The following is a 23945-nucleotide window of genomic DNA, read 5'->3' as shown; positions in this document are numbered from 1 at the left end:
ATCAAAAATGAATATGCCTGCGATAGATTTGCATGTAATGAATGCAGTGCATGCAAATCTATCTCATGAATAGAGATAGATTCAGTCCTCTGTACAGGACTGGGTTGAGAACCCCTGATCTACACAGAACTCAAAACTAGTCACAAAAAAACACCAACATTTATTTTATAAACACCAAAAAACATGCCATAAATATAAGCACTAGTCTGAGGAAGAACGTGAACTCTGGCTAATCTAAATAAGATTTCCTAGCATGTAGACAGATGGACTTAGGACAAGTGGGTTTATGCTCCCCTGTCAGCAGATGGAGACAGAGCAGATGTATATATCTGCACTGTGACGTCAGAGCAAGCTGACGTCACAGTGCAGATATATATATCCAGGTAATATTATCCGTCTCCAGCAGATCGTGGACTTGCATCTTCCTATCGGGATTGCTTCAAGCTTTTTGGAAGAAGAAATCTGAAATTCTAAATTCAGGAAAAGAAAGGCCCAATCTCCTGTGGTGATACCTAAAGGTCCCTCCCTCACTTGAGAGTTCCTGAGGTGATTTCCATGGTCCCTCAGAGGTGTGCCTTGGTCTGGTAGCTGGGTTTCCCGGCGTGGACTTAGCTGCTAGTTCAGCTGAAAGGCAGCAGGTGCAGGAGGCAAAATGCGGCAGTGACGGCAGATGCCTTCTCCCCCCACATCCGGAGACCGTCTCTGTACTTAGCCAGCAAGGGCTGAGCTCAGGTAAGGTTAAAAAAAAAAAAAAGAAAGTTTTAAGCTGCATCAGAGACAATTAGAGGGGTTTCAGGACTTCCTCGAGTCCGTTCTCAAAACGCTGTACCAACGTTAGTTCCTGCTCTTGTTGGGACTGGGGTACTGGGCAGCCGGACAGGTTGAGCAGCCACCGTGGGCTAGGCCCTGCACTTTAGGCTTTGTTCCTGCACGCACATAGTAGGCCATGGTGGCCGTTTTTGCCCGTTCGTGTGCATGCGCTACTGCCTTCTATGGGCAGTCAGTGTACGCAGTGTTTTGGCTTGGTGCAAGCATTGTGCGCTCGATTTTTGGGCATGCTTTTTATACGCATAAACCTTTTTTTTTATACGTTTACCTTGGTGCACAGGTTCTGCGTGTGCCTTGCTGCACTTCTCGGTGCTTATGTTTTGGGCGCATTTCCTCTTGAGCACGAGCTGTTCCGACACATGCTTACTGCTGCGATGGCACCGGTAAGCAAGAAATGTAAGCGTCTTCCTATATTTCTTGCCTGTCATAATGGGGCTTCTCAGCCTGACCTGGCTTCTAACTTGTGTCAGCGCTGCTCAGACACTCAGGGAGAGTTGTCTTCCTCAGATTTTGCTAAGCCTGGCTCTTCCCATTCTGATGATGGGTTGGTCATGGCCTTGACTGGGGGGGATGCCAGATCTTGGTTCTCCCTTGACTGGTTCCTCCACTGGAGAGGGATGTTCTGTGGGACCAGCTCCAGTTCCTTCTGGGATTGGTCTGGACCCGGCTACTTTTTCTTGGGTAGAATTTTTTCAAGGCTTATAAGCCTTTCTTCAAGCGCAGTCCTCCGCTTCCCCCATTTCTGTCCGGTCAGACCCTCAGCCGGTGGCTCCTCCCTCTTCCAGTCCTATGCTTAAGCACCAGAACTCGACTCGGCTTCCTGAAGACATTCCCGACAGGAATCCAGATGGCACTGATGATTAGGTTGATCCTGATTCCCTGGAAGATGAGGAAATTCCTCCAGGGCTGGAACCTAATCGAACCATGTTGTGGTTCTTTCATAGAGATGAACTGCCGGCCCTGATTTCCCAGACCTTGAAACGGCTGGTTGTCTCTGTTTCAGATGCTATGTCGGAGCCTAAGAAGAATCCCATTTTGGTTTCCTTATGTAAAGCCTCTTGTTTTTTCTCTGTGATATAGGTCATCCAGGAATTGATTGATCTGGAATGGGACGCTCCAGAGGCAAATTTTAAAGGGGGTCAGACATTGGAAGGCCTGTACCCCCTGGATCCGGCTGTGAGAGAGGGTTTGCATTTTCCCAAAGTGGATGCTCTGGTATGTGGCATTTCTAAGCGAACTATCCCCATAGATGGAGGAGCAGTCTTGAAAGATGTACGTGATAAAATGATTGAGGATATTCTTAAGCAAGCCTTTGAAGTGGTAGCAATGAATTTACAGATTGCCTCTTGTTGCACCCTGCGTCTCCCTCAGGATGCTGATGAATCTGGAGGGAATTCCAGAGCAGTTATGGAACCTGCTGCCACCTTTTTAGTAGACGCAGGCTGTGATTTGGTCTGGACCTCGGCCAGAGGAGTGGCTTCGGTGATAGCAGCCAAGCGTCAACTCTGGATGCGAAATTGGTCAGCTGACGCAGCCTCCAAAGCCAATCTTACCAAAATGACCTTTAAAGTCTCACTCTTGTTTGGGAGCGAGTAGGAGAAACTGGCCAGTAAGTGGGGTTAGTCTCTGGTTCCTCAGTTTCTGGAGAATAAGAAGCAGTTTCAGTGCCCCTTTGGTATGAGGGGTCGTCTACACAGTTCCAGGCATTTTCGCCCCTGCAGAGGGATGACCTTTCAGCAGACTCAGCCTTTGGTAGGTCTCAGTCCTTTCATCCCCAACAGCCCAAGAGAGGAGCAGACTCGGGTGGTGGAACTTCCAGAGTCTCCCAATGAAGGTTTGCCAACCCACCTTCTGGAACAGAATATAAAGATTAACAATCAATCACGTGATCCCCAATAATAAATTTAGGTACTGTGGCAAAATACAAATATAACTTTGCAGAATGCCAAAAGTACATCAAGTTTGTCGTGTAGACGCTTGTTATGAATATTGACCAGTCATAATAGGCTTCATCGTGAAAGTAAGATTGCTAGATGATTTGCCTTATTTTTAATCATTGGTCAAAGTCCAAAATAGAAGATACATTTTTTTCAAGATATTTTCATTTGCAGTACATGCAATTGGTGCAATTAGTATAACTTATCTTATGAACATCACTGTGTACATCGCTGTTCCAGAAGGTAGGTTGGCAAACCTTCATTGGGAGACTCTGGAAGGTCCACCACCCAAGTCTGCTCCTCTCTTGGGCTGTTGGGGATGAAAGGACTGAGACCTACCAAAAGACTGAGTCTACTGAAAGGTCATCCCTCTGTAGGGGCGAAAATGCCTGAAACCAATTGCATGTACTGCAAATGAAAATATCTTGAAAAAAATGTATCTTCTATTTTGGACTTTGACCGATGATTAAAAATAAGGCAAATCATCTAGCAATCTTGCTTTCACGATGAAGCCTATTATGACTGGTCAATATTCATAACAAGCGTCTACATGACAAATTTTATGTACTTTTGGCATTCTGCTAAGTTATACAGAATATAAGGAGACATCTCTCTCTCTCTCTCTCTTTTATTGAAGGTGGGTCGAGATCACGTCGGACCAGTGGATCCTGGAGGTGATACGAGAAGGGTATGCACTGGAATATTGCAGTATTCCTCAGGACGTATTCATAGTGTCCCCTTGCCACTTCCTGCAGAAGAAGCAGGCAGTAGAGTTTATACTTCAGACGCTCCTCAGTCTAAGGGCTGTGGTTCCAGTGTCCATGTCTCAAGAAAGTATGGGGCAATATTCCATTTATTTTGTTGTGTTCAAGAAGGAGGTCTCCTTTTGTCCCATCCTGGATCTCAAGAGGGTCATTTTTGCATGAACACCTTATGTTCTGTGATAATGGGGGAGTTTCTGATCTCCTTGGATCTGTCAGAGGCTTACCTTCTTATTCCCATCTGATTGTAACACCAACACTTTCTACGGTTTGTGGTGTTGGGATGCCATTATCAGTTTTGGGCGCTGCCTTTTGGTCTAGCCACCAGTCCCAGAACATTTTCCAAAGTTATGGTGGTATTAGCAGCGGCCTTGCAAAAAAGAAGGCATCCTGATGCACCTGTATTTGGACGACTGGCTAATTCAGGCAAGTCTCCTGTACAAGCTTCCCTCCTGTACATAAGTGTTTCCCTAGCTTCCCTCCTGTACGTATGCCTACCTCAGTTTTTTATTATTTATTTATGAATGTGAAACCTGTTCACCATTATGAGCTAGTGATTCTCACATGGAATGACGGTATATAAAACACATAAGTAAAGTCTCAGGAAGAGAGCCGCCGGGTGACGCACAAGGTGATCTCCTTGTTGCAAGAGCTCAGTTGGGTGGTGAACCTGACCAAGAGCAATCTTCAGCCAACCCAATTGTTAGAATATCTGGAGGTCTGGTTCGACACGGGACAGGACAGAGTTTTCCTACCGGAAGTTCAGACCCAGAAATTGATGTCTCAAGTGAGTCAGTTGATAAAGACCATATGCCCAATGGTGTAGTCCTACTTACAGGTGCTTGGCTTGATGGCGGCTACCCTGGAAGTGGTGCCGTGGGCAAGGGCACATTTGCATCCTTTTTAGCACTCTCTGCTATGTCGTTGGAATCTTCAGTCTTAGACTCTGCAGTTCGGCTCCACTTGCCGATGGAAGTCTGCTCACACTTCCAGAGGTGGTTGCAGGAGGATCATCTGAGAGAGGGAGATCCCTTGTCCTCTCTGAACTGGCTGGTACTCATGACAAATGCAAGTCTCCATGGTTGAGGGGCTCACTATCTAGAGTTAACGGCCCAAGGACTTTGGAATGTTGAAGAGTCCCACTGGAACATCAGTCGCCTGGAGGCCCTGGCATGCTTGCAGTTCAGCCACAGGCTGCGGCATCAAGCAGTTTGCATGATGTTGGACAACTCGACGATGGTGACCTATAATCAATCGCCAAGGAGGAACCAAAATCCAGCAAATGCACAGGAAATAGACCAGCTTATAAAATAGGCAGAAGATCATCTGCAGATGATCTCAGCCTCTCACATTGCAGGAAAAGACAAAGTAAGGGTGGACTTTCTCAGCTGGGAGAGTCTGGACCCAGGAGAGTGGGTGTTGTCAGCTGAGGTGTTTCAGCTGCTTGTGGATTGCTGGGGCCTTCCATTCCTAGACCTGCTGGCAACTTCTTGAAATGCGAAGGTTCCTCAATTCTACAGTCACAGGAGAGATCAGTGGGCCATGGGCATAGTCACTCTCATACAGGTCTGGCCAGAAGGCAGATTGCTGTATGCCTTTCCTCAGTGGCCCTTGTTGGGTAGGATAATTCACAAGATCAAAGGCCACAGGGCACTTGTACTTTTGGTGGTGCCGGACTGGCCCAGGCATCCGAGATATGCGGATTTGTGAAGACTCCCTGGTGGGGGCCCCCCTTCGCCTTCTGCCACACATGGATCTGTTACAGCAGGGGCTGGTTCTTCATGAAGATCCAAATTTGTTCTGTCTTATGGTTTGGCCCTTGAAAAGGCTTGCCTGTTGAAGCATGCTTATTCCTCTGTGGTGATTGCCACCTTGCTCCGTGCTCGCAAGTTCTCCACTTCCTTGGCTTATGTGCGGGTTTGGAGAGTTTTTGAGGCCTGGTGTGAGGAGTGGGGTGTTCTTCCTTATTCAGTTAAGATCCCTCTCATTCTGGAATTTTTGCAGGTTGAATAAAGGTTTGGCCCTTAATTCCTTGAAGGTGCAAGTTGCGGCTGTTGCCTGTTTCAGTCACCTGCTGAATGGTGTTTCCTTGTCGTCTTATCCTGATGTTACCTGTTTATTAAAGGGAGTGAAGCACCTTCAGCCTCACTTGCAGTTACCAGTTCCATTGTGGAGTCTTAATTTGGTGCTGGATGTTTTGGCGGGCCCTACATTCTGGACTGCGGGCAGCCTCCCACCCTGTTGGGGAATAGCTTTGGTACATCCCACTGGTCCTGAGTCCATCTGTCTACATGCTAGGAAATGGAGAAATTACTTGAGATGTGAATCAGAACCGGAGCACTGGATGGCCAGCGCCATTTTTAAAGATGGCGCCAGCTGTCCATTACTCCTACCATGTGACAGGTGCCGGCCAATGGCACGGATACCCTGTCACATGGTAAGGGCAAAGGCCCATCGGCGCCATTTTGATTAATGGCAGCCGACGGCCCAAGAGCGGGAGATCGCTCCTGGGACTCCCACTGGACCACCAGGTACTTGTAAAAAGTTTTGGGGGGGTTAGGGAGGGGGGGGGGAAGCTAAGGGATCAGTTTTAAAGGGTCGGGGTGGGTTTAGGGATTGTTTTGGTGTGCCGTTTTTCCCGCCCTCCCCCCAAAACGATAAGAGAACCCCACGAACAATTTCGTGGGGTTTTCCTATTGGTTTCGGGGAGCCCCTGATTTCTGACGACTTTGAAAATATCGTACGATATTTTCAGTCGTTAGAAGCACAATTCACATCCCTAGAAATTACCTGATAATTTTGTTTTCCTTAGTGTAAACAGATGGACTCAGCTTTCTGCCTTCAGCTGCTGCATGAGTGTGTTAACAGGCCTCCTGTGGGGCTCTGGGACCCAAGGGATTACTGATAAGTGATAATCATCCAGTCCCTAGCTTGGAGGTACCTAACATCTTATGTGAGTTCAGTTTTTATGGTTGGTTGAGTACAGTTCTGGTTACCTGATTTCATCAAGATTTTGTTTTTTGCTAGTCTGTCTACAGTTGCTTTTGAAGAGAATACTGGCAGGCGGGGGTCACTGCAAGGCTATATATACTGTGATGTCAGCTTGCTTCATCTCCATCTGCTGGCAGGGAAGCATAAACCCACTGGTCCCGAGTCCATCTGTCTAGCTTAGGAAAATCAGGTAAGTAATTTCTCCAATGCAATTAAATGCAGTAATGACAATTTATTATTTCTAGATTTGCAATATACAACGTATACTCTGCCAGCAATTTTGCAATTTGTGGGAAGAGAAGTTTTACCAGAAAGGTAATATAGTGAGTGCAGGAATAGCTTAGTGGTTAGAGCAGTGGGCTATGACCCATGGTAACCTGGGTTCAAATCCCACAGTTGCTCCTTGTGACCTTGGGCAAGTCATTGCCCCAGGTACAAAATTAGATTGTAAGCCCTGTGAGGATAGGAAAATATCTATAGTACCTGAATATACTGATGTACACTTTGAAGTGCAAAAAATTGGAATATAAATAAATATTTTATCTGAGGTCTTTTCTGCACTCTTTTTGATCAAGGAAATAATTGTAACTGAGCTGGCAATTTTCAATTATTACCAATCAAATAATTACATTTTTTTAAATCTAAGGCATCAAATATACCCCCCAAAAAATGTTCATATATCTCAAAAGCTATGATCAGGAGGTACCAAAAGTGCTGTGAAATTTTTTCTAGTCCTAAAAGAATGGGTTTTTCACATTAAGAACATAAAAGCATAAGAAATTGCCATGCTGGGTCAGACCAAGAGTCCATCAAGCCCAGCATCCTGTTTCCAACAGAGGCCAAACCATGCCACAAGAACTTGGCAAGTACCCAAACACCAAGAAGATCCCATGCTACTGATAGCAGAGGCCATTTCCTAAGTCAACTTGATTAATAGCAATTAATGGACTTCTCTTGCAATAACTTATCCAAAACCTTTTTGAACCTAGCTACACTAACTGCACTAACCACATCCTCTGGAAACAAATTCCAGAGCTTAATTGTGCATTGAGGGAAAAAGAATTTTCTCCGATTAGTCTTAAATGTGCTACTTGCTAACTTCATGGAGTGCCCCCTAGTCCTTCTATTATTCGAAAGTGTAAATAACCGATTCACATCTACTCGTTCAAGACCTCTCATTATTTTATACTTCATACTGTTTCCAACTGTGTTATATGAAGTCACATGATGCACCAGGCATTATTTTAAAGGATATAGGACTTTAAGTCCATTGAAATAGTAATGACACAACCTGTTGAGATGAAAAATGTGAGAAAAATGCCAGTTTCTGAATTGTTACAATGTCAAAATGAAAGCAGAAGATAGTCATGAACATTGTTAGTTATGTGCATGTAATCTCATTAGCAAACTATCTTTCTGTCCATTGTTGACACTACTACTGGAGGGAAGGCATGGTGGAGAGTTAGAGGAAGGGGCTGAAAACCAGAGAAACGAGGGTTCAAATCTCACTTCTCACCCCCATTGATATTCTTTGTGAGTTTGGGCTAATCACTTTATCTTAATCAAATTGAAAGCTCTTTGGGGCAAGGACTTTATTGTGCCTGAATACCAAAAGTGCTGTAAGTCACCTTGAACATTATTTGGAAAAGGCAGGCACAAAATTATTAGTATTGTTTTTTATTCTTGCGTAAATATGCCGTGCTTAATATCAATCTATAGAATAGTCTACTATCAGATCTCAGGAAATGTTGGTAACCTGCAGCTCATGCCTAGGCAAGGCGAAATGCACATCAAACTATTCTAAAGAGGGGGAAGGAGAAACATGATTGGAAGCAGGAATGGAGTCTGTTGCATCTCTGTAGAACAACAGCTAGATAAGTGAGCTCATAGATGAATTAGCTTTTTGGATTTTTCATACAAGGCCTTTGCAATCTAGTCTCCTTAATGAATAGAGCAGATACTAAAGGGTAGATTTTAAAAGGGCTGTGCATGTGCATGTGCATGTGCCCATAGACGTCCATATCTCGCCGTGCACAAAAATATGCCCTATTTTATAATCTATGTACGTAGGTTATAAAATACTCTTCACATGTGCACGTCTGCAGCTGTACGCACATATCTTACATGCACCACAGCTCCTCTTTAGGTGCAGGCATGGATGGTTCTATAATGAGGCAGAGTGAGGCTGCCGCTTCAGACAGGAGAATTTTGAGGCGGCAAAAAATGGGGCCCCCCAAAAAAATGCCCCTGCATCATTTGCCTCAACTCAGAGCAGCATGAGCGTCCCACGTCACCATGGCGCGCAGGCTTACCTTTCTGTTGTTCCTCATGCTAAGGTGCGACTGTCCTCTAGTCTTGTCACATGCTCAGAGGTGGTGGAAAGGTCTCTGTAGTACTGATCGCGGTGCTGCTGTTACTATAAAGTGAGGCCCCGGTTCCGGATATGTGCGAGCCAGCCGCATTCTCCCTCTCCCTCTCCCCCAACCCAAACCCAGCTCGTCCTCTCTCCCCATCCATGCCTCCCCCCTTTGATCCCAATTCCCTCAGTCCCTGGTTGTCACGGCCTGGCTTCCTTCTCCCTATGCTTGGCTCGGTCCAGTTTCTCTTTGGATTTTCAAAGGAGCCTGTCATGGCCGATTGGCCTATCGGGGCTTCAGGCATGCCTTGGGCTGGTCAGGCCAGTCACGTGGTTGCGGGGCTAACTTGTGCTGGGCCACGTGGTGGAAAAGAAGACACCCTTGTCAGCCGGGCTGTGCAGCTGAAGAGAAGAGGCCGCCGTCGGCCGGGCTGCGCGGCTGAAGCGAAGAGGCCGCCGTCGGCCGGGCTGCGCGGCTGAAGCGAAGAGGCCGCCGTCGGCCAGGCTGCGCGGCTGAAGCGAAGAGGCCGCCATCGGCCGGGCTACACGGCTGAAGCAATGAGACCCCTGCCAACTGGGCTGCGCGGCTGAAGCAATGAGGCCCCTGCCAACTGGGCTGCAAGGCAGAAAATAGAACTCTCTGTGGGGCTGCATGGCCAAAGAGAAGAGGCCATATCAACTGATATGTTCCAAGGAGATAGAAAGCAAGTGTAAGTGTGTGTGTGTGTGTGTATGAGAGAGAGAGAGCGAGCGAGCATATGTATGTGAGATGGAGCATGTATATATGTGTGAGCAAATAGCATATAAAAGAAGCATGAGGGTGAACATGTGTAGGAGCATGAGAACAAATAGATTGTAAGACTGCATGTATATGTGAGAAAGTAGCTGTGCAGGCCTGAGAAAGCTTCTGTACTGGGGAGCAAGAATGTGCGCACATGAATGTGAGAGCATGTGTATGTGAGAGAGAACGTGCTTCACTAGTATGGCAGTCTAGTGGAATTTTTTAAGGTTAAGGCCCTCTCTACAACTGAATTTACGTTTAGATTGTTTTTAAACCGAAAAGTCTATCCAGAAGATAGTTACTGTTTGGGTTTTTTTGTGCACAGAGGTATCTTCTCTGATGTATTTTAACCTGGGGTGTATCCAAAGAGAATCTTTATGAAATTGTGATTGTACCGATGACTGTGTGTTGCGGTTTGCATGGCTGTGTATGTGGTGTCCTCCCCCTTATAATTCAGAAATGGCTTCAGATAAGGGTCTGAATCTTTGGTGGTGCTTGGAGTCGTAGGGAGGGATGTGACCTTTGTAATTTATACAGTGGGGCATAATTATGGATGGTGGTAGGCGGCAAAGAAATTTATGCAAGGGAGATCGAATAGGACGCTCTGAAAAATCAGAGAACCAAGGCCCCTTAAAATGTGTTAGTTTACATGTGGTGTAATACAATTTTTAAACTGGGTTTGTAAAAGTTTAAGGTGCAGATGTTCAAAGAGTAATTTTAAAAGGCATTTCCACCAGAAAATGGGCTTTTTAAAAATTGCCCACCCTATAAGTGGATCAAAGTATGTGCCTGAGGTCTCTATGTGTGTATTTTCTCCTGCATTGAGAGGAAGGATTCCTGGGAATAGGATTGAGGGAAGACTCTGTACTTACGTGCACACTGTTGAATTTTAAAAAAATATACATATAATTGTTCCCATGAAAATCTACCTGCACAAATGTGAATGAGAGACTTTCCCTGTGAGAGTGAATGCCTGTGTGTGAGAGAGACTGTGTATGAGAGGATGTCTGGGTGTAGGTGTATGAGAGGATCTTGTGTGTGTGTAAGAGGATGTATTTTTATTTCATGTAAGGCCCTTAGGAGTTTTTCTTGTAATTTCTTACAGCTAAGTTGCCAGATAGTTAATGTCATGCCAAGGTATACATAAGAACATGCCATGCTGGGTCAGACCAAGGGTCCATCAAGCCCAGCATCCTGTTTCCAACAGTGGTCAATCCAGGCCATAAGAACCTGACAAGTACCCAAAAACTAAGTCTATTCCATGTTACCGTTGCTAGTAATAGCAGTGGCTATTTTCTAAATCAACTTAATTAATAGCAGGTAATGGACTTCTCCAAGAACTTATCCAATCCTTTTTTAAACACAGCTATACTAACTGCACTAACCACATTCTCTGGCAACAAATTCCAGAGTTTAATTGTGCATTGAGTGGAAAAGAACTTTCTCCAATTAGTTTTAAATGTGCCATATGCTAACTTCATGGAGTGCCCCCTAGTCTTTCTATTATCTGAAAGAGTAAATAACTGATTCACATTAACTCATTCTAGACCTCTCATGATTTTAAACATCTCTATCATATCCCCCCTCAGCCATCTCTTCTCCAAGCTGAAAAGTCCTAACCTCTTTAGTGGTTCTCAACCAGTGTGTTGCATACTTCCTGGTCTCCCACTGCTGTTCCCTCTCTCTCCTCACCCCAGCAAGATGCACACAATTCTTCAACGAACACTGCTGCCATTCCTGCCCGTGCTATCAGCACAATTCAAGCCTGGTGAGGAACGGCAGCAGTGTTTGTGGAAGCCAGCAACAACAACAAGGCCTTTTCTTCTTCCTGCCCCTGCAGCCCGGAAGAGGAAGTAATGTTTACCAGGCACGCGGGAAGAAGAAAGGGCCATGCTGCTGCAGCATACGTTTAGCTTCCGGTCTGTGCCTCTAACCAGACCCTGTGCATGATGTCCAAGAGCCTGGTCGTCCGCTCTGAAAGCAGGCAGTGGTCATCCTAGCGGTAAAAGCCGCTTAGCAGGGATGATGTTTCAGGAAGGAGCAATGGAGGTTAAGACTGGGGGGGAAATGCAGGTTCTGGCCAAGGCATGAGCTGCAGGTTTTGAGCTCCTCTGCAACTCTGGGCAACGTCACCACCCAGACTTTAAGCCTGGAAGTCCTGCAAACTTTGCAAACATCTCCAGGTTTTAAGAATCTCTTCCAGGCAGACTGCTGTAACAGGTTCTTGTTCACAGTATGCATGAAATCGAAATATGGAGAACAGGAAACCAGAAATGGGTTAAATGAATGATGGATGCGATGTGTATGAGAAAAAAAGAGTGTGAGCAATAAATATCACACATGGGGAACTCAAAGGTACTTGCTGTACTCATGGATATTTTCCCACAGAAGCAATGGAAGAGAAGAAAGGCCAAAGAAAGAGACTCTGCTCCACTTAAAAAGCAAAAGTACAAATGAGCAAAGTTAAGAGTTTGGGCCAAAGCCGCTTTGTGGGAGAGATGATTCTGGGGGCTTCCTTTCCCATGACAGTGCTAGACAAAGTCTGTGCTTGCAAGAGATTGCTCCGAAACTCACTGGAGCTCATGTCCAATAGCCCCTGCTAGAAACCCAAAATCTATCCACTTAGTATTTGTTTTAATATGTGAAGATGTATCAAAGTGCATGATGTGTTTTAGAAACATTCTTTTATTTTAAGAGAGAATATTTTATTTTTGTGATTGCCTCCCTGGCCAATCTCTCTCTCTCTCACACACACCAGTCACCTCCCTGACCAGTTTCTTGCTCTCACATATGTTTACTGCCTTGTGCTGTAGCTGCCATGTGTGCTAGGGGTGGGGGGTGAGTGAGTGAGACAAGAGAGTGAGCCACTATGTGTGTAAGTGTGTGAGAGAACATGTGTGATTGAGACTGTGTAAGTAAGAGACAGAAAATGTGTGAGCAAGAGACTGGTTAGGGAGGTGACTGGTGTGTGTGTGAGACAGAAAGAGAGATTGGTTAGGGAGTTGAGTGGTATGGAGGTCTGAAGGTCTATAAGAAAAAGTGATATTAGTGCATAGTGAGCAGTGAAAAATCAGGAGCGGGTGGAGCCAAAGGCCAATAAATATCATCTCCTGGTGGAGATAGTTTAGTATGCTTTTTTTTTTTTTTTTAAACAATAGGGGAATTCTGGCTAAATAATACTTTTGAGTACGGCTGGTGTCTGCGGTGTGGTTAATGTATAGGCTTGGGAATGCTAGCAGGTGATTTCCCCACACTTTATACATTTATAGGAGTGATTGAAATTGTTTTCAGAAATAGACTGTTTTATGGCATTTTTTGTTGAATGTATATAAGTGAGTAATTGAGTTTATTTCAACAGTTGTATGGTCAGAAAGAATTGGAGAAGGTAAAGAGACTTGGAATGAATACACATTTGGTTAATCTCAACATAATATGAAAGTGCTAAGGTAATTATTAATTGCTGAGTTGTAGGGGGGATTGAGTAAAAGTATTAAAAGAAGAAAAGGGGGGTTCATAGATGTGAAGTACATATTTTTTCAAAATAAATTTTTTTTTGTATTGACTATTTTTATAGTGGCTCCTTTCAACAAGTGAGGTTCTCTTCAATAATTTATTTCCCCTGAAGAAGCCGATTCGGCGAAACAAGGGCCATATTGCAACACACTAACGGCTGGATTTTAAAAGGGTTACGTGCATAAGTTATGCACGTAACTGTTTTAAAAAACCCCTGCACGCGCCGAGACTATTTTGCATAGGCTCGGCGGCGTGCGCAAGCCCTGGGGCTTCGCAAGGGGGGCGTGTCGGGGGCGTGCTGGGTGGGCAGTGCGATTTTCGGGGCGTTCCGGGGGTGTTTCAGGGGGGTGGCCGATCCTCCAGACCAGCCCCCGGGTCGGGTGATGGTGCGCCAGCAGCCCACTGGCGCGTGCAGAGTTACGCCCATCTCCGGCCGGCGTAACTTTGCCAAGAAAGGTAGGGGGAAGGGTTAGATAGGGCCGGGGGGTGGGTTAGGTAGGGGAAGGGAGGGGAAGGTGCGGGGGGGGGGGGGGGGGTGGTAGAAGGACAGTTCCCTCCGAGGCCGCTCCGATTTCGGAGCGGCCTCGGAGGGAACGGGCAGCACGCGCAGGGCTCGGCGCGCGCAGGTTGCACAAATGTGCACCCCCTTGCACACGCCAACCCCAGATTTTATAAGATACACGCGGCTACGCGCGTATCTTATAAAATCCGGCAAACAAAAGTACGCGTGCGCGTAGATTTAGAAAATCTATCCCTAAGAGAACACATGGAAGTGCTGGTGGGACATATTGCAATACATTTGATAATGTGAGGAGAAACAAGGGGAATGGGAAATGTCTGATGTATTTGTTCTAAGAATATGTTAAAACAAGGGATTTAATTATTGTAGTATTCATTGTGAGATACTAATTTGTGCAATAAGTGGGAGATCAATGTGTATTTTTTATGACTGAATTGTTAGAATGAATGGTTGTGCATGGAGTTGTGTATGGGTATGAATGTTTTTAAAGTATAGTAGAAATGTATCTGGATGGTATTCATGAATTAATGATGTAAAGGAGACATATTCAATTAATGTAATGTGCAATGAACTCAAAGCAAATTTTCTGATGAGTATCTTTGAATAATATGGTTTTGTAATAAACGTATTTTTAAATAAAAAATAAATGCCTGTAGAAATAATTGTTGTGCTTGTACCCCACTCTGTATAGATTTTTTCTGGTGTGTGTGTGTGTGTGTATATATATATATCTATATATATAAAACATACTGGCTTTAGTTGATCTTTTCTTATATATATATATATTAGGGGTGTGCATTCGTTTTCGCCGTATTGGCGATCCGCAATGTATATTGCACTATTCATAGTATTCGTGGGGATGCGAAACGTATTGCGATTCCCCACGAATACACGAATCTTCGCTGAATTATACGGCCACCTAAATAAAAATGTAAACAAACCCCCCACCCTCCTGAACCCCCCGACTTACCAAAACTCCCTGGTGGTCCAGCGGGGGGTCCAGGAGCCATCCCCTGCACTCACACTCTCGGAGCCAGTTTCATCATGGCGCCGATAGCCTTTATCACAGGGGCTACCGGTGCCATTGGTCAGCCCCTGTCACATGGCCATCGGTGCCATCTTGTGCTCCTACCATGTGACAGGGGCTGACCAATGGCACCGGTAGCCCCTGTGACATAGAAAGGGCAAAGGCGATCGGCGCCATTTGGAGTACTGGCATCGGACGGCCGGCGTGCAGGAGGTCGCTCCCGGACCCCCGCTGGACTTTTGGCAAGTCTTGTGGGGGTCAGGAGGCCCCCCAAGCTGGCCAAATGTCCCTGGGGGTCCCAGAGCGACCTTCTGCACTCCGGCCGTCCGATGCCAGTACTCAAAATGGCGCCGATAGCCTTTGCCCATACAATGTCACAGGGGCTACCGGTGCCATTCGTCAGCCCCTGTCACATGGTAGGAGCACAAGATGGCGCCGATGACCATGTGACAGGGGCTGACCAATGGCACCGGTCACCCCTGTGACAAAGGCTATCTGCGCCATGATGAAACCGGCACCGAGGGTGGGAGAGTGCAGGGGATGGTTCCCGGACTCCCCGCATGACCACCAGGGAGTTTTGGTAAGTCTTGGGGGGGTCAGGAGGGTGGGGGGTTGTAGTTAATTTTAGAAATCGCCGTATTAACGCGTCGGGGTGCCATACGGCCGAATGTAACATATCTGCTGCCCAACGAATCCGAATCACGAATGCAACGTATGGCGTCCCTCTGCACATGCCTAAGATATATATATATATATATATATATAAAATAACATACTGGCTTTAATTGATCTTTTCTTATATATATATATATATATATATTTATAAAACATCATACTGGCTTTAGTTGATCTTTTCTTATATATATATATATGTGTGTGTATATGTGTGTATATATATATATACATATATATATATATATAATAACATACTGGCTTTAGTTGATCTTTTCTTATATATTTATTTATTTTTATTTATTTATTTAGGTTTTTTCTATACCGGCATTCATGAACAGATCACATCATGCCGGTTTTACATTAGAACAAGGGGTGCATAAAACAATAAAACTATGACTGGTGCATGAGGGTTGCAGTTACAATGAAACAAGGTAATAGAACTGGGAGAAGAGGAGAGCAGTATAGGTTAACATAAGTTAATTATTTACAGTGCCCGTAGGCTACATTGTTTGGGTGGAATTGGAGGTGGTTAAGAGTTGTCTGGTATATATATATATATATATATATATATATATATATATATATATATATATATATATATATATATAAAATAACATACTGGCTTTAGTTGATCTTTTCTTTCTTTTGTTTATATTTTTCAGACCAAAGTTAAGAGAGGCCAGAACTCTTCCAGGACACACTGCCTCCGGGTTACTGGGTCCAAAATCATTGGGAAGATAGGGTGCCCCAGTGGCTTGCAATAGGAATCCAGCTGGTACCTCTTGTCAGCGGGGTAGCTTGGTGGTAAGTATATTTCTTTCTCCTGTACTGAGTTCTCTCAGGGCTGTGTGTGGGCATGTCTATCTGTAAATGTGAAAATGTGAGGTGTCTGCATGTAAAGACTGGTGCAGTGGCAGCATGACTCTTGTGAGCACTTGCTGAGTGTCAGAACAGCTGATTTCTTTCCTGTTGCCAGAGTGTTCCAAATGCATATAAAGGTCAGTTGAGTGGAATAATGATGCTTTCTGTAGACTTCTGCTGTGAGAAGCATTTGCCTTTCTGTTTGGTTACAGAGCAAGATTTTGGGGGTTACAATGTTCATACTTTGTAATTATAAATAACATTAATCTTCTTTTCTTGGTCTATCTCGCTTTCTAAAAAGCTTTCTTCTCTTTGTAGGTGTGATGATAAAAATGGATTACTAAACTGTCAGAAAAAATTTAAGAATAGTTAAGTACGTGTTGGTTGGTAGTGGTTCTCTTCTTTTTTCAAGCACACAATGTCACGCTTCTTCTATGGTTCCAACAAGAAAAGCAGAAGAGAGATTGTCAAGTCCCTCAAGCACCAGTCACATTCTACATGAGTCATTCATGTAGTAAAGTGGATACATTTAACTGTCCAATTTAGTATTTTCTTTTCTAAGTAATAATTATATTTACTTTGTTGCCTGTTGTTACTTCATGTATAGGCTGTTTAGTGTGTTTATTTTTTGGATTTATAATTCAATTAATTGCAAAAAAAAACCACCTTAGGCAGGTTACAACTAATGTTTTATATATAATTTCAAAAATAAAGCAACGGTATGAAATAACATACAAACAAAAGAATAAACATTCAATCAGCCCTTTCTAGTGTCATCTATTTGAGTAATGTACTGTAAGGAGGGACTTGAGATGGTGTTCAAGACCGAATAGTAGTAAATGTATATTTGGTTGTATACATGTTGTGAAGTGTACTGTAGGCATTAGTCAAGGCCAAACCGTTTTTGAAAGGTGAATGTTGTGATCTCCTGAGAAAGCAGCACTATCCCTTTTAAGCTATTGTTTCCAGAGGAAAAGGTAGTTGTGTTTTTAAATATATTTTTTTTCAGATTTTGTTCTGATAGCAGCAGAGGCATAGCCAGAACTATGGGGTGGGGTGGGGGAGGCCAAGGGTTAATATGGTTAGACACGGTGGCCAGTCCCCACCCCCCACTCCTTATCCCATCCTATATAGGTCCTCATAGCGATAATTACAAAGCCCTTTTAATTAAATTTTTTTTTTTTACTTTTTGGCACACTCCGTACCTCCTGTCTTTTCACCCTCTACCAGCCATGTCTCTGCTGTTTCTCACTCTCCCCCTGAATTAATGAAGTTACTTTAAAAATTGTTCATCGCTCACACTGTTGACCTTTTAGGGGACTGAGAAGAGGGGGTATAATTACTTGCTGAAAGTAAACAGAAAGACATTGATGGCCTCAAACTTTTACAAGTCTAGCCCAAGGACAGTGCTATTTCCCCATTCAAGTTGTCCCTATTAAAGATGCAAGAGATCATGGACTGGCAGTGATTCCAGTGCCTCCAGGCCCTCTAACTCCTAAATCTTTAAGGGGATGACTTAAATGAGATATGACATTGCTGCCAGAAAAGGGGGCTTGAGCCAAAAATTAGGGGCCATAGGCCCCCATGGCTACTACACCTCTGAATAGTATGTGTTTAGAGTAAAAGGACATGTAATCCAGGAGAGAAAAAAAGGTTCATAATCACTCTCATTAATTATAATGAAAACTATAGAGCTGCAATCACACTCTAGCCTAGAGAAAGATAGTGGTAAATATATGAAAATTTGAGTGCTCTAGGACAGTGATCCTCAATCCAGTCCTTGGGGCAGTGAAATTGAAAGCTGACAAGGAGCAATGTGGGGAGATGTGAAGAAATGGCAGAAATATTAAACAAATACTTAGGTTCAGTGTTCACTAAAGAAGACCCTGGAGAAGGATCATTGCTGGTTGACAAGAATGTAGATGGGGATGGAGTAGATGAAACTCTGTTTACAAAAGACAATGTATAGGAAGAGCTAGGAAAAGTGAAATTGGACAAGGTCATGGGGCCAAATGAGGTACATCCCAGTATACTGAGGGAGCTCAGAGATGTGGGAAGACCTGAAAGACCTGCAGTGCTCAATAGATCCCTGGAAAACGGGTCTGGTGCCACGAGATTAGAGAAGAGTGGTGATGGTCCCCGCTTCACAAGAGTAGGAGCAGAGAGGAGGTTGGAAATTACAGGCCAGTTAGCCTCATCTCGGTGGTGAGAAAATTAATGGAAATTCTGCTGAAGGAAAGGACAGTGAACTATCTACAATCCAGTGGGTTGCTGGACCCGAGGTAGCATGGATTTACCAGAGGAAGGTCCTATCAGACAAAGCTAATGGATTTTTTGATTGGGTGACTAGAGAATTGGATCGAGGAAGATGGCTAGGATAGATGTGATTTTCTTGGATTTCAGCAAAGCTTTTGATATGGTCCCGTATAGGAGACTAGTGAACAAAATGAGAAGCTTGGGAGTGGGTGCCAAAGTAATGACATAGATTGCAAACTGGCTGACTGACAGGAGACAACGTGTAATGGTACATGGAACCTAGTCTGAAGAAAGAACAGCATTAAGTGAAGTGCCACAGGGATCGTTTTGGGACCAGTTCTGTTCAATATCTTTGTGAGCGACATTTCAGAAGGGATAGAAGGTAAAGTTTGTCTATTTGTGGATGATACTAAGATCTGCAACACAGTGGACACACCTGAAGGATTAGAGAGAATGAAAAGTGATTTAAGAAAACTTGAAAACCGGTTGAGAGTTTGGCAGCTGGGATTCAATGCCAAGAAGGGCAGTGTCATGCATATGGGGTGTGGTAATCCAAAAAAGCTGTATGTGATGGGGGGTGAAAGAATAATGTGCATGGACTGGGAGAGGGACCTTGGAGAGACAGTGTCCGGCAATCTGAAGGCAGCAAAGCAATGTGACAAGGTGATAGCTAAAACCAGAAGAATGCTGAGCAGCATAGAGAGAGGTAAAACCAGTAAGAAAAAGGAGGTGGTGATACTCTTGCACCGGTCCTTGGAGAGGCCTCCTCACTTTGGAGTATGGTGTTCAAAGGTCGAACCTGTATCTCAAAAAGGATAGAGACAGGATGGAGGTGGTCCAAAGAAAGGAGACCAACATGGAATGGGGTCTGTATTTGGAAGTCTTATGAGAAGAGGCTGAAGGGACTGAACATGTACACCCTGGAAGAGAGGAGGTGCAGGGGGAGATATGATGCAGACCTTTGGATACCTGAAAGGTTTTAATGATGCGCAAACTTCAAATCTTTTCAGTTGGAAAGAAAACAAGAACTAGGGATCATAAAATGAAACTCAAGGGGGAATACTCAGAACCAACATAAGGAAATATTTTTTTTGCAGAGAAGGGTGGTGGATGTCTAGTATGGCCTTCCGGAAGAGGTGGTGTGGATGAAAACAAGGAACAAATTCATAAGAGCATGGGATAAACACTGTGAATCCCTAAAAGCTTGTGGATGATAATGAAGAAAAGGTGCATGGGGGTAAAATGCACGGAACAACAGTTAGTACTCTTAACAGAAGACATGGGGGATTACTACTCTTAATCAATTAGCATTGATGCTTTTGACTGCAACATCACTCTCGGCTGACAGGGGGAAGGAGAAAGGGGTATTGGATTCTGAAGACAGCCAACGCTGGACTCAGACATTTATAGTCTGGGATACTGATACACTGAATTAGGGATATAGCACAGGACTGCTTCTACTGCCAAGTCCAAAAGCAAAGCACATTAAGCAGATTGTCTGAATTATCAGGAAGGTTGTTCACCATGTAAAAATATTGCTAGCAGTAATTTTATGGATTTGACCATTACTTGGCTTTGACTGTACGTATTATTATTCTTAACATGAGGCATACGGGTAACCTGCATGGAGCGGCAGTTACTACCCTTAACAGACAAATAGGGGTATCCTGCCAAAGCAGCAGTTACTACACTTACCAGACATATGATTTAACCATATGATTTATTTACAGTTTTACGTTCTATGTAAAAGTTATGCCCTCCCCCGGGCGCCTGTTTTCTGTTGTATGTAAACCGGTATGATGTGCAAATGGTTATCGGTATATAAATTGTTTTAAATAAATAAATAAATAAACATGCATGGAGCAGTAGTTACTACCATAGGAAACTTGCTGGGCACACTGGATGGACCCTTTGTTCCTTTTCTGCCAACAGTAATATGTTATTTTGTTAGAATGCTAGGAATTATTAGGAAAGGGATGGAAAATAAAACAAAGGTTGTCATAAATCCTCTGTATCACTCTGTTGAGAACACACCTTGAGTATTGTGTTCAATTCTGATCACCATATCTCAAAAAATTCATAGCTGAATTAGAAAAGGTATAAAGAAGGGCAACCAAAATGATAAAAAGGATGGGATTATTCTCCTCTGAAGGGAGATATGATAGCAGTCTATAAAATAAGGAACGTCGTAGAATGTTTAATCTTTCAAAAAATACAAAGATTATGGTACATGCAATAACGTTACTAGTTAATACATTTAAGACAAATAGGAGAAAATAGTTATTTACTCAAAGCATAAACTCTAGAATTCTTAGTCTGCCTGTAATGCTGCTGTTATTCCCTGCTTCCACCTGGCCCATGGAGGACAGCCTACATCTGGAGTCCTTGCCGACGCTTCATAGGTGGACATTCTCTGATGTGCTGAAGGAGCGCGCCCCTTACAGCATTTTTTCTGTGTAAGGAACAATGGGGAGAAAAAGAAAAGGGAAGTTGTTTGGCTTCCCAGCTGTCTCCACATCTGTGAGAGGGCCTATGGATGACCATCTACTCTGACTTGAAGACCAGGTGGGAAGTATCCCGCAAAAGACTCCAGGTGAGGCCTCTCTGAGCTTTATTGCTCTTTCCCCACCACTCCAACATACCTCTCTCCTATCGAAAGGGGAACTGCGGATTGGGGAACTATGAATAACTCTGGAATTTGTGGTGTGCCCTGGGAGATTTCTTTGGATTTACTGCCTTCTGTACTAAAAGATGGAGGCAGAAGTGTGGTTACTGCTGCAGTCCCAGCCCAGTTGAAGGTTACTCTTGGTTGTGGAGGTGTGTGGTTAGTCCACCACCCGTAAGAGAGAAATTGATAGCAATTATACCTATCCCTGCTCCAGTAATGGTGAACTTATCATCTGGTGCAATTGAGGAGAGGTCAAAAGGAGGTAAAACAATTGAAGCAGCTGAAATAACACTGAGGGATGTCTGGAACTGATTTCTCAACTGTCTTCTTTTACAGCATGGGGGCAGTTTCTAAATTTTCTGAGTTCGATAATCGAGTCACTAATATTGAGAAGCAAAATGCCTCACTATCTGAATCAACAGTGAACTTACAGGCTTCATTAGTGGCTAATATGAAAGACTGTTTATATATCCACTCAAAAATAGAGACTTTAGAATACTATGAGGGCAAAAAATCTTTGATTACATTGGGGTGGATTTTCAAAGGGCTATGCGTGTAACCCCGAGAATCCACTCCTGCGCGCGCCGAGCCTATTTTGCATAGACCCGGTGACGTGCGCGTGTCCTGGGGCTTGAAAAAGGGGGTGGGGCATGGGCGGGGGCTGGAGTCTCCAGGCACAGCGGCCATTTGCCTCTGTGCCTGGGATCGCGGGCCGGCCGTTGGCCGGCGCACACAACCAACGCCTGGCTAGAGGCAGGCGCAACTTCTAAGTTAAAGGTAAGGGGGGGGGGTTTAGGTAGGACTGGGGGGTGGGTTAGGGAGGGGACGGTGGGGTTGCAGAAGGAAAGTTCCCTCCGAGGCCATTCCGATTTCGGAGCGGCCTCGGAGAGAACGGAGGAGGGCTGTGTGGCTTGGTGCACGCAAGTTGCACAATTATGCACCCCCTTGCACCACCGACCCTCGATTTTATAACATGGGCGTAGAGTTGTGCACGCCGGATTGCTCGCACAAATCTACGCCCGCGTGTAACTCTTAATATCCGGCCCATAATTTTCCAAAATCTAGGTTAATGTCCCCATTTGAGTTGTTTAGGAAATATATTAAAGAGGTATAGCAAATTGTACAGGAGAAAGATATTCTCTCTAGATGCTTCTAGATGTATCTCAGACTAAGAAACAAGCTATGGAGGAAGGAAATATAGATGTATTTGCATCATTTAATAACTCCAATATGTCAGCTTTTTTAACTAATTCTCAGGATACTATATCAACAACAGCTATTTTGATTTTTTTTTTTATGCTGAAGTAGAGAATTGGTTCTACATCAATATTTTAAATACAAGACAGAAAAATTCTGTGAAGTAGTTATGCAGATATTTCCTGATGTTGCATGTGAGAGACAATTTCGTAGGAGAGCATTCGTGTCTTTGAAAGTGAAGGTTCTATCCTTGGGATTTTTTGGGTTTTGTTTTGTTTTTTTAATTTCCTTGTAAGTGCTTAAATTACCCTCCAGGGGAATAAGTATGCCTTCATTGATCCCTTGCACATAGAACTATTTATCAGGGATAAGTCTACTAACGCTTCAACTGCTGCAGAGGTATGAATGTCAAGGGGTATATTTTTTATTAGTCAGATGGATAGCTTCAGGGATGTTTCAACTGAAGTGATTTGTTTTTACCTATTATTTATTGTCCTTTAAAGGCTCCATGATGTGGACTTTCAGCATCTAAACTATTGTAGTTTTTTAATTTATTTTTTCCTTATATAATGAAGGTAAATTCAAATTCTTCTTCAAATTCTATTTCCTTTATATTTTGGCATATATGAAATTATCAACAAAGATTACATTTAAAAAAAACAAAAAACTCTAGAATTTGTTGCCAGGGAATGTGGTAAAAGCTGTTAGTGTACCTGGATTTAAAAAAAGGTTTGGACAAGATCCTGGAAGAAAAGTCCGTAAATCATTATTAAGGTGGACTTGGGGTAATCCACTGCTTATCCCTGAGATAAGCAGCATGGAATCTGTTGACCTTCTGTGATTCTGCCAGGTACTTGTGACCTGGATTGGCCAGTGTTAAAAACCAGGATACTGGGCTTGATACACCTTTGGTCTGACCCAGTATGGTAAATCTTATATTTTTATAAGTGCAAGTTTATAGGGAAAAAGCCATTTATTAATGATGGTAAGACAGGTCATCAGAGAGGGAAGTAGTTAACAGGTAAGCAGAACTGAATACTGAAACGCCCATGGGTTGAATGATCAGATTGATTGGTTGTCCCTCCTCTAAATTTGGTTTTAGGGGGAGGGGCACCGCATTGCCGCTATGTTGGGAGTCATGTGATGGAGTCCCTTTAAATCGGGACGCTGAACAGGGGAGAGCAGGTCCGCCATTTTTCGAAGAGGAGCATGGAGTGAGCAGCGCTTGTGCGAACTCTTTATGGAATTGGGAATTTTTTAAAACATTTTCTGCATCTTTCTCCCAGGACTACTAAATCAGAATATAGGTCAGTCTAAATAGGGTTACTGCTTTTAGCCATCCCCTTTGTCTAGATCTCCTTCTTCCCTACAACCCTTATCCAACAGGAAGTATTGGCCTCCATTATATCCCTTGTAAGTGTCACTTGAAGGTTTATATGTATAAGGTATTCCTTCCCTATAAGCCTTTATGCCACAAATATACAATGACTGAAAGCCCCCAGTAACCTTTCCTATAGAAAATAGTGTTTATATGAGGACATGTAAGAAAGAGAAAATTGACTGACAGAAGATAT

The 23945-nt window shown here is 43.8% G+C and overlaps 1 protein-coding gene and 1 long non-coding RNA gene across 3 annotated transcripts in view; one reads left to right on the top strand and one right to left on the bottom strand.

The window, feature by feature from the left end:
• The window catches only part of DYNC1I1 (dynein cytoplasmic 1 intermediate chain 1), a 693069-nt gene that overhangs the window by 16079 nt on the left and 653045 nt on the right, over positions 1–23945 (bottom strand). The gene's annotated exons all lie outside the window — the stretch shown is intronic.
• Positions 595–16862, top strand: LOC115084276. Of its 2 annotated transcripts, none has more exons than XR_003854510.1 (3): positions 595–732; positions 16052–16193; positions 16569–16862. It is a non-coding gene; the product is annotated as an uncharacterized LOC115084276 (long non-coding RNA). The 2 variants fall into 2 exon arrangements; XR_003854511.1 differs by lacking the exon at positions 595–732 and adding an exon at positions 3402–3453.

The sequence above is a fragment of the Rhinatrema bivittatum genome, chromosome 2 (assembly GCF_901001135.1).
Source record: "Rhinatrema bivittatum chromosome 2, aRhiBiv1.1, whole genome shotgun sequence".
NCBI lineage: Eukaryota > Metazoa > Chordata > Amphibia > Gymnophiona > Rhinatrematidae > Rhinatrema > Rhinatrema bivittatum.
The sequence above is the reverse complement of the archived record's forward strand: the minus strand, read 5'-3'. Positions and strand labels throughout refer to the sequence as shown.